At 35.5% G+C, this 14106-nt stretch overlaps 1 pseudogene; it reads right to left on the bottom strand.

The window, feature by feature from the left end:
- Positions 1-285: 285 nt before the first annotated feature.
- Positions 286-7829, bottom strand: LOC116891872 (annotated as a pseudogene).
- Positions 7830-14106: the final 6277 nt, after the last annotated feature.

The raw sequence follows: 14106 nt of genomic DNA, 5'->3' as shown, positions 1-14106 counted from the left end.
ATCCATCTCACAGATTTTGTTATTTTTTATCTAGTTTGAAAAGGAAGTAAATAAGGAGTTATCAAATGAACAGATATTTATTCAGTATTATGATGAAGAGAAAATTAGCAATCCTTTTAAAGGGTTATAGTCCCCAAATGAGAAAAGCTTTGTCATATAAGAATATAAATTGGTATCATAACTTTATAGGTTAGTCTAATAAAATTTTCTGATCTTTGATCATAATAGCATTCATCGAAGTGTTTATTTTCTCAAGTCAAAATGAAAATCTATAATTTTTGAGAGTCAATAATTATAAAACTTGCTTGTAAAATGTGAAGCACTATACCATGGACAGATACTTTTAACTGTTAAGTGAAGTGAACCCCTTGGGCAGAGATTTTGTTACAAACTCCTCAAAGTACACTTTACATCAGTATTTCTCAGGCTATAAGTCACAGGATTAAGTGCTTGAGACAACACAATGCATAGCACAGAAAACACTCTATCTGCAATTGATGCTATGTTTGAGGGGAGCTTGAGAGAGACAAAACAAGCAGTAGTAATGTAAACAATGAAAAATGTGAGGTGGGGGAGGCAGGGGCAAATGCTTTGGACTCACCATTAGTAGTAGGAATCTTCAGTACAGTGGAGAAAATGTAAAAGTAAGAGATCACAACAAAAATGAAACAAGACATGCCCAGACAAACACCAATTCCAAGATTAGACCAATTTCAACATTTGTATAAATGACCAAAAGTGAGTTAGAGCAGGAAATCCTTAACAATGAGGGAATATCACAGAAAAACTGGGATCACATTGGAGTTTCTGATAGGCATGGAAAACATTCCAGTTGTGTATAAAGTTCTAAAGACTACTCCAGTAGCCCAGGAAACACCCACCATCAGCACACAGTTACCACTACTCTTGATGGCCTCATAGTGTAGGGGAGAGCAAATGGCAATTTACTAGTCATATGACATTGCTGTTAGGACAAATCCTTCCCCAGATGCAGAAGAAGTCATTAAAAATACTTGGAGGGCAAAACCCATAATTGAAATTGAATTATAGTGAGTTATGCTATTGATAATAAAAGTAGGGTTTGGAACAGAAATGAAGAAGACATCCAACAGGAACAAATTCTTCAGGAAAAAGTACAGGGGTGTTTGGAGTTTCAAATTCAGAGTGATGAGAGTGATGATGAGGAAGTTACTCATTATGACTGTTCTGTACACTACAAGGAAGAACACCCCACATACAGTCTGTAGCTCAGGAACATCTCATGAGGATGAACCCTGTTTTTCGAATGACAATGGGCTTGCTAGATTCTTCCATAACCTGTCAGGTATGAGAAAAAAGCAAAACTAACAAACTGATATACAGAAATGCTCAGTAGAAATGGAGCCAGGACACTACATAGATACTTCAACATTGTTATGGCCCCCATTTTACCTTTCTATAAAGTGCTACTTTAACTGCATGCATATGTTGTACTAATTTACCATTTATGACTATTGTACCATGTTTTGCTATAAATTTTTAGAAAAATTACAATATATATATATATATATATATATATATATATATATCATCCTTTTCTTAACAGAATTGACTCTTCCCTTGAAATTATAGTTGTTCAGTGGGCAGAATAAAACCTTCAAGTCTCTCCCTTTACTATTTTATTTCCTTTGTGTAATCTTGGTTCAGAACACTGATAAACCATGTATTTTCCACTATGTCACAGAATTTGCCCTTATGTTAATAAAAGTATTGCTGAAGTCCTTACAGGCAGAAATTAGGGTCTTTTTTCTCACTTAGGTTCTTGAGGCAACAAGTATCAGTGAAGGGTAAGACTCCTGTCTTAAAAAGTTGGGGTTAAGACTTGTCTTAGGAGATGTTAGGGTTGTATAATATTAAAAGCATACTTGTAAATTCTAAATGGCAGTCTGCCTTCTGTGATCCGCTGAGGACAGAAAATGCACTTTCTGGCAGTTAACACCTCATCCTGAAACAGCAGGAGATAAAGTAAAGAATTAAGGGGTTGGGATTTAGCTCAGTGGTGAGCTCTTGCCTATGGCACAAGGCCTAGGTTTGGTCCCCAGCTCCGAGAAAAAAAAAAAGTAAAGAATTAATTGCTAGAGCCTTTTCCTTTCTGTCCAGATGCCCCTTACTTGTGGGGTTAGGGGGAAGTTTGGAGCAGTAAATTTCCATTGAACCAAGAGAAGAGACAATTACTTGCAGAATGAAAACCTTTTTGCATAGAGGCAAATATAAATAAACTCATAAAATTCTTTTAGATTCATGGTACTCATTTAAACATTTCTCGCCAACCACTTGGGCCCAGCTGCATCATTCTCACAAAAATTCAAATCTTACACACACACACACACACACACACACACACACACACATTTCTCTCTCTCTCTCTCTCTCTCTCTCTCTCTCTCTCTCTCTCTCTCTCTCTCTCTCTGTCTCTCTGTCTCTGTCTCTGTCTCTCTCTCTCTGTCTCTCTCTCTGTCTCTCTCTCCTTTTACACACACATAACACACACACACACACACACATACACACATACACACACACATGATATACTTAAACACACATCCAGGGTGATCCTCCTAGAGTACTAATTTGTCTCATACAGATTAATATGTTAAGGTTAACACCTTCCCCTTTAAATCATTCCACCTTTCTAAATGAAACAGTTTCTCTGATTAAAACAACTCTATTCACCTTAAATTTTACTGTTACTAACATTAAGAATCATTATATATTTCTGAACAGAATAACGATCAACAAAGTCACAATTTGACGCTAGAGTGGGTGATATCCAATAACTTATATGCTTCTTTTCTAATAATCTATGACCTTTTCTTGCTACTTTAAAATACATTGTTATATGGCTGTAATTATCAAATTCTTTCCCTGATTTCTACAGTTGTTTTTTATTTACTTTCTTTGATGATTAAACACTTCTAATTTGCTGGGACTCTCTAAAACCAGGCTTCTGTACCATATAATTTCCATAAGAAAACAAGTTCCCTTTCTTAAGAAAATAATGCTATCCATCAAATTAAATTAATTTGAAATAGTTTTCACTATCCTTTGTTGTTGTTGTTGTTGTTGTTGTTGTTGTTCCAAATGAATTTGCAAATTCTATGAGAAATTGAGTTGGAATTTTCATGAGGATTGCTTTGAATCTATATATTGCTTTTGGCATGATGGGCATTTTTACATATTAATCCTGCCAATCCATGAGGATGGAAGATCTTTCCATCTTCTTAGATCTTCTTCAATTTCTTTCTTCAGAGACTTGAAGTTCTTGTCATACAAACCTTTCACTTGCTTGGTTAGAGTCAGGTCAAGTTATTTAATGTTGTTTGTGACTATTATGAATGGTGTTGTTTCCCTAATTTCCTTCTCAGCCTGTTTATCCTTTGGGTAGAGGAAGGCTACTGGTTTGTGTGAGTTAATTTTATATCCAGCTACTTTGTTGTTATTTTTCAGGTTTAGGGTTGTCTGATGGAATTTTTTGTAATCAATTAAGTATACTATCATATAATTTGCAAATAGTGATATTTTGACTTCTTTCTTTCTGATTTTTTTTTATCCCTTTGACTTCCTTTTGTTGTCTAATTGCTCTGGTTAGGAATTCGAGTCCTATATTGAATAAAGAGGGAGAGAGTCAGCAGCCTTCTCTAGTCCCTGATTTTGGTGGGATTGCTTCAAGTTTCTCTTGATTCAGTTTGATGTTGGCTACTGTTTTATTGTAGGTTACTTTTACTATGTCTAACTATGGGCCTTGAATTCCTGATCTTTCCAAGACATTTAATATGAAGGGATGTTGAATCCTCTCAAATGTTTTCTAAGCAACTAATGAGATGATCATGTGCTTTGTTTCTTTGAGTTTGTTTATAGCTTGAATCATGATGATGGGTTTCCAAATACTGAACCATCCTGCATCTGTGGGATAAAGCCTACTTGACCATGATGGTTAATCATTTTGATGTGTTCTTGTATTCAGTTCACAAGAATTTTAATAAGTATTTTTGTATCAATATTCATCAGGGAGATTGGTCTGAAGTTCTCTTTCTTTGTTGGGTCTTTGTGAAGTTTAGTTATAAGTGTAATTGTGGTTTCATACAAGGAGTTGGGTAATATTCTTTCTGTTTCTATTTTGTGGAATAGTTTGAAAAGTATTGGTATTACATCTTCTTTGAATGTCTGAGAGAATTTTGCACTAAATCCTTCTGGTCCTGGGCTTTTTTTCGTTGGGAGATTTTAATGACTGCTTCTAATTCTTTAGAAGTATTGGAATGGTTTGATGGTTAAACTTATCTTGATTTAACTTTGGTACTGGGTATCTGTTTAAAACATGGTCCATTTCATCCAGATCTTATACTTTTGTTGAGTATAGGCTTTTGTAGTAGGACATGATGATTTTTTTAATTTCCTCAGATTCTGTTGTTATGTCTCCCTTTTCATACTTGATTTTGTTAATTTGGATACCCTCTCTGTGCCTTCTGGTTAGTCTGGCTAAGGGTTTATCTATCTTATAGATTTTTCCAAAGAACCAGCTCCTGGTTTTGTTGATTGTTTTTATTGTTCTTTTTGTTTCTACTTAGTTGATTTTGGCCAAGTTTGATTATTTTCTATCTTCAACTCCTCTTGGGTGTATTTTTCCTCTTTGTTCTAGAGCTTTTAGGTGTCCTATCAACCTGCTTATGAGTGCTCTCTCCAGTATCTATTCAGAGGCACTCATAGCTTTGAGTTTTCCTCAGAGCACTGCTTCCATTTTGTCCTATAAGTTTGGGTATGTTGGGCCTTCATTTTCATTAAATTCTAAAAAGTATTTAATTTCTTTCTTTATTTCTTCCTCAACCAAGTTATCATTGAGTAGAGTATTGTAAAGCTTCCATATATGTGTGGCCTTTCTGTTCTTTTTTGCTGTTATTGAAGACCAGTCTTAGTCCTTGTTGATCTGATAGGATACATAGGATTATTTTAATCTTCTTGTATCTGTTGAAACCTGTTATTTTACTAATTATATGGTCAAATTTGGAGAAGGTACCATGATGTGCTGAGAAGAAGGGATATCCTTTGTTTTAGGATGAAATATCTTATAGATACCTGTCAAATACATTTGGTTTATAACTTCTGTTAGTTTCACTGTGTCTCTGCTCAGTTTCTGTTTCCATGATGTGTCCATTGGTGAGAATGTGATGTTGAAGTCTCCCACTATTATTGTGTGTGGTGTAATGTATTCTTTGAGCTTTAGTAAAGTTTCTTTTATGAATGTAGCATCCCTTGCATTTGGAGCTTAGATATTCAGAATTGAAAGTTCATCTTGGTGGATTTTTCTTTGATGAGTATCTATTCTTTTTGATAACTTTTGGATAAAAGTCAATGATATTCAGTATTAGGATGGCTACTCAAGCTTGTTTCTTGGATCCATTTGCTTGGAAAAAATTTTTCCCAGCCTTTTACTTTGAGGTAGTGTCTGTTTTTGTCACTGAAGTGTGTTTCCTATAAGCAGCAAAATTCTGGGCCCTCTTTCCATATCCAGTCTGTTAGTCTATGTATTTTTATTGGGGAATTGAGTCCATTGATGTTAAGAGATATTAGGGAGTAGTGATTGCTGTTTCCTGTTACTTTTGTTGATCAAGGCAGAATTATGTTTCTGTGGCTATCTTTTTTGGGGGGGTAGCGAGGTTGTTGCAAGAAGATTACTTTTTCCTTGATATAGTTTCCCTACTTGTGTTGTAGATTTCCATCTACTATCCTTTGCAGGGCTGGATTTGTGGAAAGATATTGTGTAAATTTTTTTTGTCAAGGAATATTTTTGTTTCTCCATCAATGGTAGTTGAGAGTTTTGCTGGGTATTGTAACCTGGGATGGCATTTGTGTTCACTTTGTTTCTGAATGTCATCTGTCCAGGATATGGGTCTCTCCTGAAAAGACTGATGTAATTCTCACAAATCTGCCTTTATATGTTACTTGACCTTTTTCCCTTACTGCTTTGATTATTTCTTTGTTTTGTGCATTTTTAATTTTGACTAGTATGTGACAGGAAGAATTTCTTTTGTGGTTCAGTGTGTTTGGAGTTCTGTAGGCTTCTTGTACGCTCATGTGCATCACTCTCTTTAGGTTATGGAAGTTTTCTTCTATAATTTTGTTGAAGACATTTACTGGCCCTTTAAGTTAGGAATCTTCACTCACTTCTATCCCTTTTATTCTTAGGTTTGTCTTCTCATTGTATCCTGGATTTACTGTATGTTTTGGGCTAGGAGGTTTTTGCATTTTGTATTTTCTTTGACTATTGTGTCGTTGTTTTCTATGGTATTTTCTGCACCTGAGATTCTCTCTTCTATCTCTTGTATTCTGTTGGTGATGCTTGCATCTATGATTCTTGATCTTTCCTAGGTTTTCTATCTCCACCATTGTCTCCTTTTGTTATTTCTTTATTGTTTCTATTTCCCTTTATAGATCCTGGATGTTTTTGTTCAATTCCCTTACCTGTTTGGTTGTGTTCTCCTGAATTTCTTTAAGGGATTTATTCATGTCCTTTTTAAAGTCCTCTATAGTCATCATGAGATATTATTTTAACTCCGAATCTTGCTTTTTTACTTGTGATGAGATATTCAGGACATGCTGTAGTGGGAGGACTGGGTTCTGATGATGTCATGTAGCCTTGGTTTCTGTTGTTTATGTTCATGCACTTATCTCTTGCTATCTTGTTATCTTTAATGCCTGCCCAAGTTGTCTCTAAATGTTGCCTGTCCTTGTGATCCTGGTAGGTGTCTTTGTGATCCTGTGATCTTGTGACCCTGGGAATTTGGGGTCCTGAGTGTATCAGAGCTCCTTGGGAGTCTAGCTGTGTCTGTTATCCTCAAGTCCTGCTATGACCAAGCTCCTGAGTCCCTGTTGTGTCAGAGTTCCTTTGAGTCAAGCTTTCTATGGGTGTTGCAGGAGTGGGTGGGGGTGGGGGAGGCCAGAGCTCTGAATTTGCTTCTGGCCTAGATACAAGGTAGAAGGAAATCTTGCCTCTGGGTGAGTGGGATTTTTTTCCTCTAGTTCCTATGTGGCTCCCAGTTATGCTGGGTTTAGGGTACTATGTTTTGGCCTCAACTGGCCTTGAATATGTCAGAGCCCCACTGTTCCTGGGTGTGTCTGTTGTCCTGTAAGTCTACTTTCCTTTCTGATTCTGTGCTCCTGTGATCCTGGTCCTCTTAGCACACCTGTGATCCTGTGATCCTTTGATCCTGTGTTCTTGTCATCCTGTGATCCTGGGTGTGTTAGAGCACCTGGGTGATGGGATTCCTCTGGGTTTGTAGGAATGGATGTGGGCCAGCACCCAGTGTCTGCTTAGGACACAAGTTCAGACTAGAAGGGCAGGAAATTTTTTTCTTAACACCATTCTTTATCATTTATTTTTGTCTTACAAAAGACAATTAGTGTTACAGTAATTGCCATTTTCTGTGGGAAAGATTGATCATTACCTAGAAAACACATAAAAAAAATTCATGAAGGAATTGGCTCACACTTTCTGTAGAATCATATTAAATTAAATACATATTATGTGGCTTATGATTTGAACATAGGAATCATGCACCTGGCATGGAAGGGAAGTCATATTTCTCGTAGTAAGAGTCACATTCAACCTGAAATTATGAAGCAGAGAAGACACATGCCAAGACAATGCTGATGGTCTACTCACCCTTTGCTCTGTATTAAGTTAAAGGATGATATTCAACAGAATACACTCAAAGTGTACTTCTGAGGTCATTCACTTATACTTGAAAGACCATCAGGAGTATGTCCAGAAGTTTCTTTCTAATGTCATTTTACATCACACACAGTTGAAAATTACTGTAAACCATGATAGTTTCATTCTTTGCCAATTTGATACCCAAAGGTATAACAAAGGTATAATGTTTACACAATATCAAACCTCTCCTTCTGTCTAAACTTTCATATTCCTTTCACAACATAAAATTTGATTTGACTTTTAAGATGTTAAAACTTCATAAAGTGTTAACAGCACCATTATTGTTTGGGAGTCTTTTCTTCAAATTTCATTTGAAACTTAAGTTGACCAGTGAAAAGGGAGCCTTTATAAAATGAAAAATATAAATTATAAACTTTAAATACACAATGGCACGGTGTAATCATTCCCACTGCAAACGTTAAAGGGATTGTAGTACTTAGCACACATACACACACTACACACACACACACACACACACACACACACACACACACGCACACCCAGACACAGACACACACACACACACACAAAATAGTTTGAAACAAAACTAAAACATCAAAGAAAGATCAAATGCTGCCACTTCATAACTTGATAGTTGGGGCTTATAATGCTATCATTTGCGTTTGTTTGCAGATGAAGTTAGATTAGTTAGTTTGTTTGTTTTTCAATTGATGAAACTCCAACTTGAGCTTTGACGTGGAATGAGCTTACTTTCAGGAATTGACCTGTCTCAATTTTTTTTAAAAAAATTATCTTTGTACAGAGAATATTTTGTGTACTGTATGGATGTATAACGTGATAATTAAAAAGCAGATAGCCTGTGAATTAAGAAAGAAATAAAAGGCGGGACATAGGGAGAAGAAAGGATTCTGAAATAGAGCCAAGCACAGGAAAATTTGTTTAGAAAGGAAGGTGTGAGGAGACAGATGCTTGGAAATTAGGCATGTGGCAAAATAGAGATTAAAATAAGTGGATTATTATGATTGTAGTCAGAAGAGCCTGGGTATATGGTCAAGCTATTTTAAATATATATTATTTCTTTGTATTATTTCTGGGAGCGTGATGCTGGGAGACAAGGAGACCTTAACTTTTGCAGATCTTAAGTTAATAAAATTATATTTTAATGCTATATTCTGTGAGTCTTTGAAGTTTTTGAAGAAAATCTATTAATACTACCTCTATATTGTCAAGAGTTGTTTATTCTTAGCTATTTCCTATCAAAAAAAAATACTCGAACATTTTGTAATTAGCTAAACTAGTATTTAATATGCCCGTGAATTTGATTGACTCATAGCTAACTTGCATTATTTAATTATCCTATTAATTTCTATTATCCTTTTAAATTCTTCCATTAAAAGAAGTTGGACTAAACCTTGTATCTTAAAATGAAATACACAGTCATAATACATAATATATATGAGTTGAGCCAATATGTATTATGTTGTATCAAAATTTGTCTTAAATTTTGTATCAATACAGAAAGATTTATACCAATGAAAACCTCAAACCCATATCAACCTCTAAAATATCTGTACCAATGAAACAAAATATAACACGAATTTCACATCAAAATATAGAGATCTCATCAATAAGATCATGACTATAACTTTTTAGTATTAGAGTAATTTCAATATTTTCTACCCCTTTTTCTAATTTTTGATAATATTTCATATCCCACAATTTTCTTCTTAAACCCATTCCCTTACCTAAGGTACAAAGATAGAAAAAAAGAAATACCTGAATCTAACTTGCTATTTAGTTTCCTCCTTGTTCAAGACCACAAAAATTTGTAAATAACTCCCTAAAATGACGACCTATCTACAAGTCATTAAATGGCCAAAACTCATCCAAACAGCTTCATGTATTGGGATGATGGTCTTCTCATAATTGCTTCCTGTTGAACTGGGGCAAAGAACTCCTGTTTGGGGGTCCAAAAGGAAATTTGAAAACTGATTAAGTCGAAAGAATGCCAGCTGGCATCATTTGTTGTTCAGTCTCTATGTACTGAGAAAATTCAGGGCATTACTGAAGCCCTGATTCCAACAGTCTGAAAGGCAAGATGAAACAAGGTCATAATATCATTATATATGTCAAGTAAAATGTAATATTATAAACTCTTTAGAATAAGCACACAGTGTATATACCTCATATCATAATAATTACAGCAGTTGAACTGAAACATGATCAGTTTGGTTTCTGTCTATAGTTTCTTATTTCAAACTTTTCTGGAAATTTTAATTATAAAATTCCATTGAAACAGTATAAGCACATACTTGGTTCCATACAGTTACTATTCCCCAGTACTGTTGTTTATGTAAAGGAGAATATTTTTGGGAAAGATTTATTTTTCAGACCTAGTTAAAAAGCAGGTAATATTAGTATGTTGATGATATATTATTTACCCTATATTTGAACCTATAAAAATATTTATTTCTAAGATGTGTTGAAACTGTTTTCAGGTTCTGTAGCAACAACCAAAAAGGCAATTAATTTATTGAGAAATTAAGTGAAATGTGTAATCCCAGAAAAGGCATTATAAGAAAGAACTTGAACTAACTTTTTATGTGTTAATATATTTTGAAAATACTTGTCTTTAAAAATAATATAAATATTTATGCTACTTAGGAAAGGTTGAATACCTAAGTAATTTTTTATTGTTTTTGTTATAATTTTGTTTATTGATAGTCATACTGATTGACTCTTTTTGAGTTATATAACATGAAACCCAATTTTACTCATCTCCTTCTCCTTTTGTATGTGCCCTCTACCCCTACAACCTTACCTTAAAAAGATAAATAATAAATAAATAAATAAACAACACTTAAAAAACTTACTGCTTTGGAAGCTTTAATGAGTCACAGTTAGTCCCACAGTATATCCTGTACTGGCCCACATCTTTACTTGAAAATGGTAGTTGTATTCAGTCATTGGTCTCATTCAAGTCATCTGGCTTGCCTACACTATCAAAAATACATCTTCCTGGGGACTCTTCACAGATATCCAGTTGTTTTACTGTTTCTGGAGATCCTGCTCCTTTTGGGTTTGCTCTAGCAGGTCATAGATTACTTGGATGTTAAGGTATGCCAACACAAAGCCCTGGATGTAGGTCTAGATAGCAGTTGACCTACATTCAACTACATTGTATTTCCTGTGTCCACAAGACCAGGGTGAACTATTCAGCATAGCTGCTGCTTGCTCACCCAATTGTAAAAGTTTGCAAGGGGCAGGGCATCACTTCAACTCTCAGGCCATTAGTGCCAACTTACCTGCACTCCTGCCTTTAGGGTCATGTCTACTTTGCTTCTCAGATGACGTGTGGGTCCTGATAACGCAATTGCTGCAGCTGAGAAGGAGAAAAGACACTGCTTCCACTCTCAGGAACTAGGATCCAGTTCTATAGCCAGCAGTAGTTGGAATGGGGTGGGGAGGATTTATCCTGTCCCATATCAAAGCACTGCAGATTACTGGTGTGATCAGCTCCCTGCTATGCTTATGACCCAGGACCAGCTTACCTGAACCCTAGCCACCAAGTTCAGTTTTACTCCAGGTAAACTGTAAGGCTTACTCTCCTGAGTGTTGCAGTCAATGAAGGACAGGGCTAGTTCTGCTGCTCTTATGAAATCTGGTACAGCTTTCATGGCCTCTGGCCCTGCTCTCTTGCATGCAGAATGTAGGAAGGGATGAGTAGGAATTAGGACATTTCTTCCCTGCCCATGTCATACCAATGCAGATAAATGAAAGTGACAGCTCTCCCATATTTTCACCACCAGTATCAGGTCAATTGTGCTTTTCAAGTGTGGTGCAGGGCCCACTCTCCTGAGAGCTGCAAACAGAGAGGAATATATCCAGTTCTTCAGAAAGCCAAAGCCATTGGGGTTGAGTGATAGCTCTGTACAACCCCTGTACATAAATATGATCCCAGGCAGCACCCAGACCAGGGAAGATCACAAGGTCTTTAATAGTAATTTGAGCTACAGACTTTGACATTGACTGTGTTGCATGTTCACAGATCCCAATATGGCCTTTAGCGACAGTACCAGCTGGGATTTTACCATAGCCTCAGGTGGCAGAGCAGGCATATTCAAATCAAGTGCTATACTACATAAAAGCACTTCATAGTGGTTCCTGTGGCAGGGGAACCCCACTACTGGATGGCCTGTGTTTGATGGTGTTAGAAGGGATTCTATTAGAATAATTTAGAGTTTAAGTATACTAAATAAGTGTTTTATGATACCTTCATTTTCATTGGGCAATGATTCTCATTGTCTTAAAGGGACAGATGTTGCATAGTTTTCACTTTATTATTAAGGGGAAAAAATCAAGTTGATGTCATCTCCTTCCAAAAACCATGTTATTTTAACAAACAACAACATTGTTCTAAATCTACCCATATCAATGACAACACAGCACATTCTTCAGCTGAAGTAAATAAGAAAGAAATTCTAAGACAAAAGGAATTCAAAATCTATGAAGGCTTTATTGAAGTAATACTCGAACATTAAAAGCAACTCAAGCATAGCTTCAAGTTCCAAACACATATAAGAGAATCATTCACCCTACATGTAAAATGCATACATTAGGAAGAATATTGCCTTACATTAATAACATTGTGAAAATCACAAAAGTCTTATTTGCAGTTATTTGGATGAGTCCTCTTTTGCCTGTAGAAAATTGAGGAATGAGATAACTCACTGTTACTGTGCTTACCTTGGATGTTCTGCCTTGTTCTTCTCAGCTGTTACTTTTTGAATATTCCTTTTTACCAAAGAGGCACAGCAAGCACATTCCTCAGTAAACTTAAAGGGAATGAGACATCTCATCCTCCCAATACTGGCCATGATGCAGCCTCTGTAACTTGGTAGCACACAGTCTTCCTTCTTCCTCAGTTGCTTTTTCTGACAGTGGCCAAATTACAGGAAAATGTGAGTTTAGAGATCTACTCTGAGAAGAATCATGATATCATCCTTAAGGCATCTAAATAGTTTCCTGTAGGAATTCTCTTTGTTAATAGTCAAAATGCTTGGCCCTGGGAACAGGAGAATAGCAGAGTTCTTCACAAAATAAGAACAAATGACTTTATTCATTGCCACTGCTATTGTCAGGGATCTTTAAAGTATGGTTATAGAAGTATAGCCTTAGATATTTTAGCCTGAATAGATTTTTGTCCTGTAAAAACCAAAAGGATTAACTTACAAACTATAAATTAAAGACTATGGGAAATCTTTAATCTGTTGTCTAAAAACTAATAAATAAAAAATCAAAATACTGGGTTGGTGTCATATAAAATATAAAATATTAGTATAAAATAAAAGAGATATCCTGCAGTAGAAAGATAGTCTGGGGCTAGAGAGATGGCTAACTGGCTAAGGGCACTGACTGTTCTTAGAGAGTTCCTGAGTTCATTTCCCAGCAACCACATGGTGGCCCACAAACATCTGTAATGGGAATCCAATGCCCTCTTCTGATTTGTCTGAAGACAGCCACAGTGTACTAACATACATGAAATAAATAAAGGAATCATTTTAAAAAAGAAATTCTGGGAAGCTGCATGAAAGGAGTGTATACCAGCATATTCAGAAAGCATGCACAGATGAAAAGATTGGTGTCAGAATAAGATTACAATGTTGTTGAGTGAATACTGAGTTGAACATCATACTTTATGAGAAAGAATCCGAGAAAAAGTTTGACATTCAACAAAAATGTTGACCTTATAAATATTATTTTTGATATTTATTAACAAACCATTGATGTATATATTTTGAAGAGTAGATAATGAAACCATGAGATTTTTTTCATTTTGAGAGTATTTTGTTTCTATAATTAATCCTATGCAATAAACAGATTATGATGTCTTTAAAGGCTTATTTTTCCCTACTTCTTTTTCCCACAGAGATACTCTCTAGCATTCTGTCTTTTCCTTCTAATTATTAATTTTCTTTTTAAAACATACACATTGGAGTGAATACATGATAAATATATTTCTCCCTCTGACTTATTTTTCTAAATATGTCTTTATCCGCTGGGGGAATAAAAAAAAACACAAGACAAAAATAATTAGCCCATGAATATAAAAAAAAAAAAAAAAAAAAAAAAAAAAAAAACGTATGGGCAAAAGGAAGGGGATGGGGGGGGCTTATGGCAGAGGAAACCTTAACATTTTGAACCCCCAGTGAACTAGACTGTTGGGGGGGGCGTTCAATGGGGGGGGAGGGGGAGGGGAAACACTCTAAGGAAGGGTGTGGGGGTGGGGGATGTTTGCCTGTGTGGAAAGGAATTGAAATGTATATGAAATATTCAAGTTAATTAAAAAAAAAAAAGAAATGTAAGTAAAGAAATATATCTAATAAAATTTTTTTAAT

The sequence above is a fragment of the Rattus rattus genome, chromosome 2, assembly GCF_011064425.1.
Source record: "Rattus rattus isolate New Zealand chromosome 2, Rrattus_CSIRO_v1, whole genome shotgun sequence".
In the NCBI taxonomy this organism is placed as follows: domain Eukaryota; kingdom Metazoa; phylum Chordata; class Mammalia; order Rodentia; family Muridae; genus Rattus; species Rattus rattus.
Note: the sequence above shows the minus strand (reverse complement) of the source record. Positions and strands in the feature narration are given on the sequence as shown.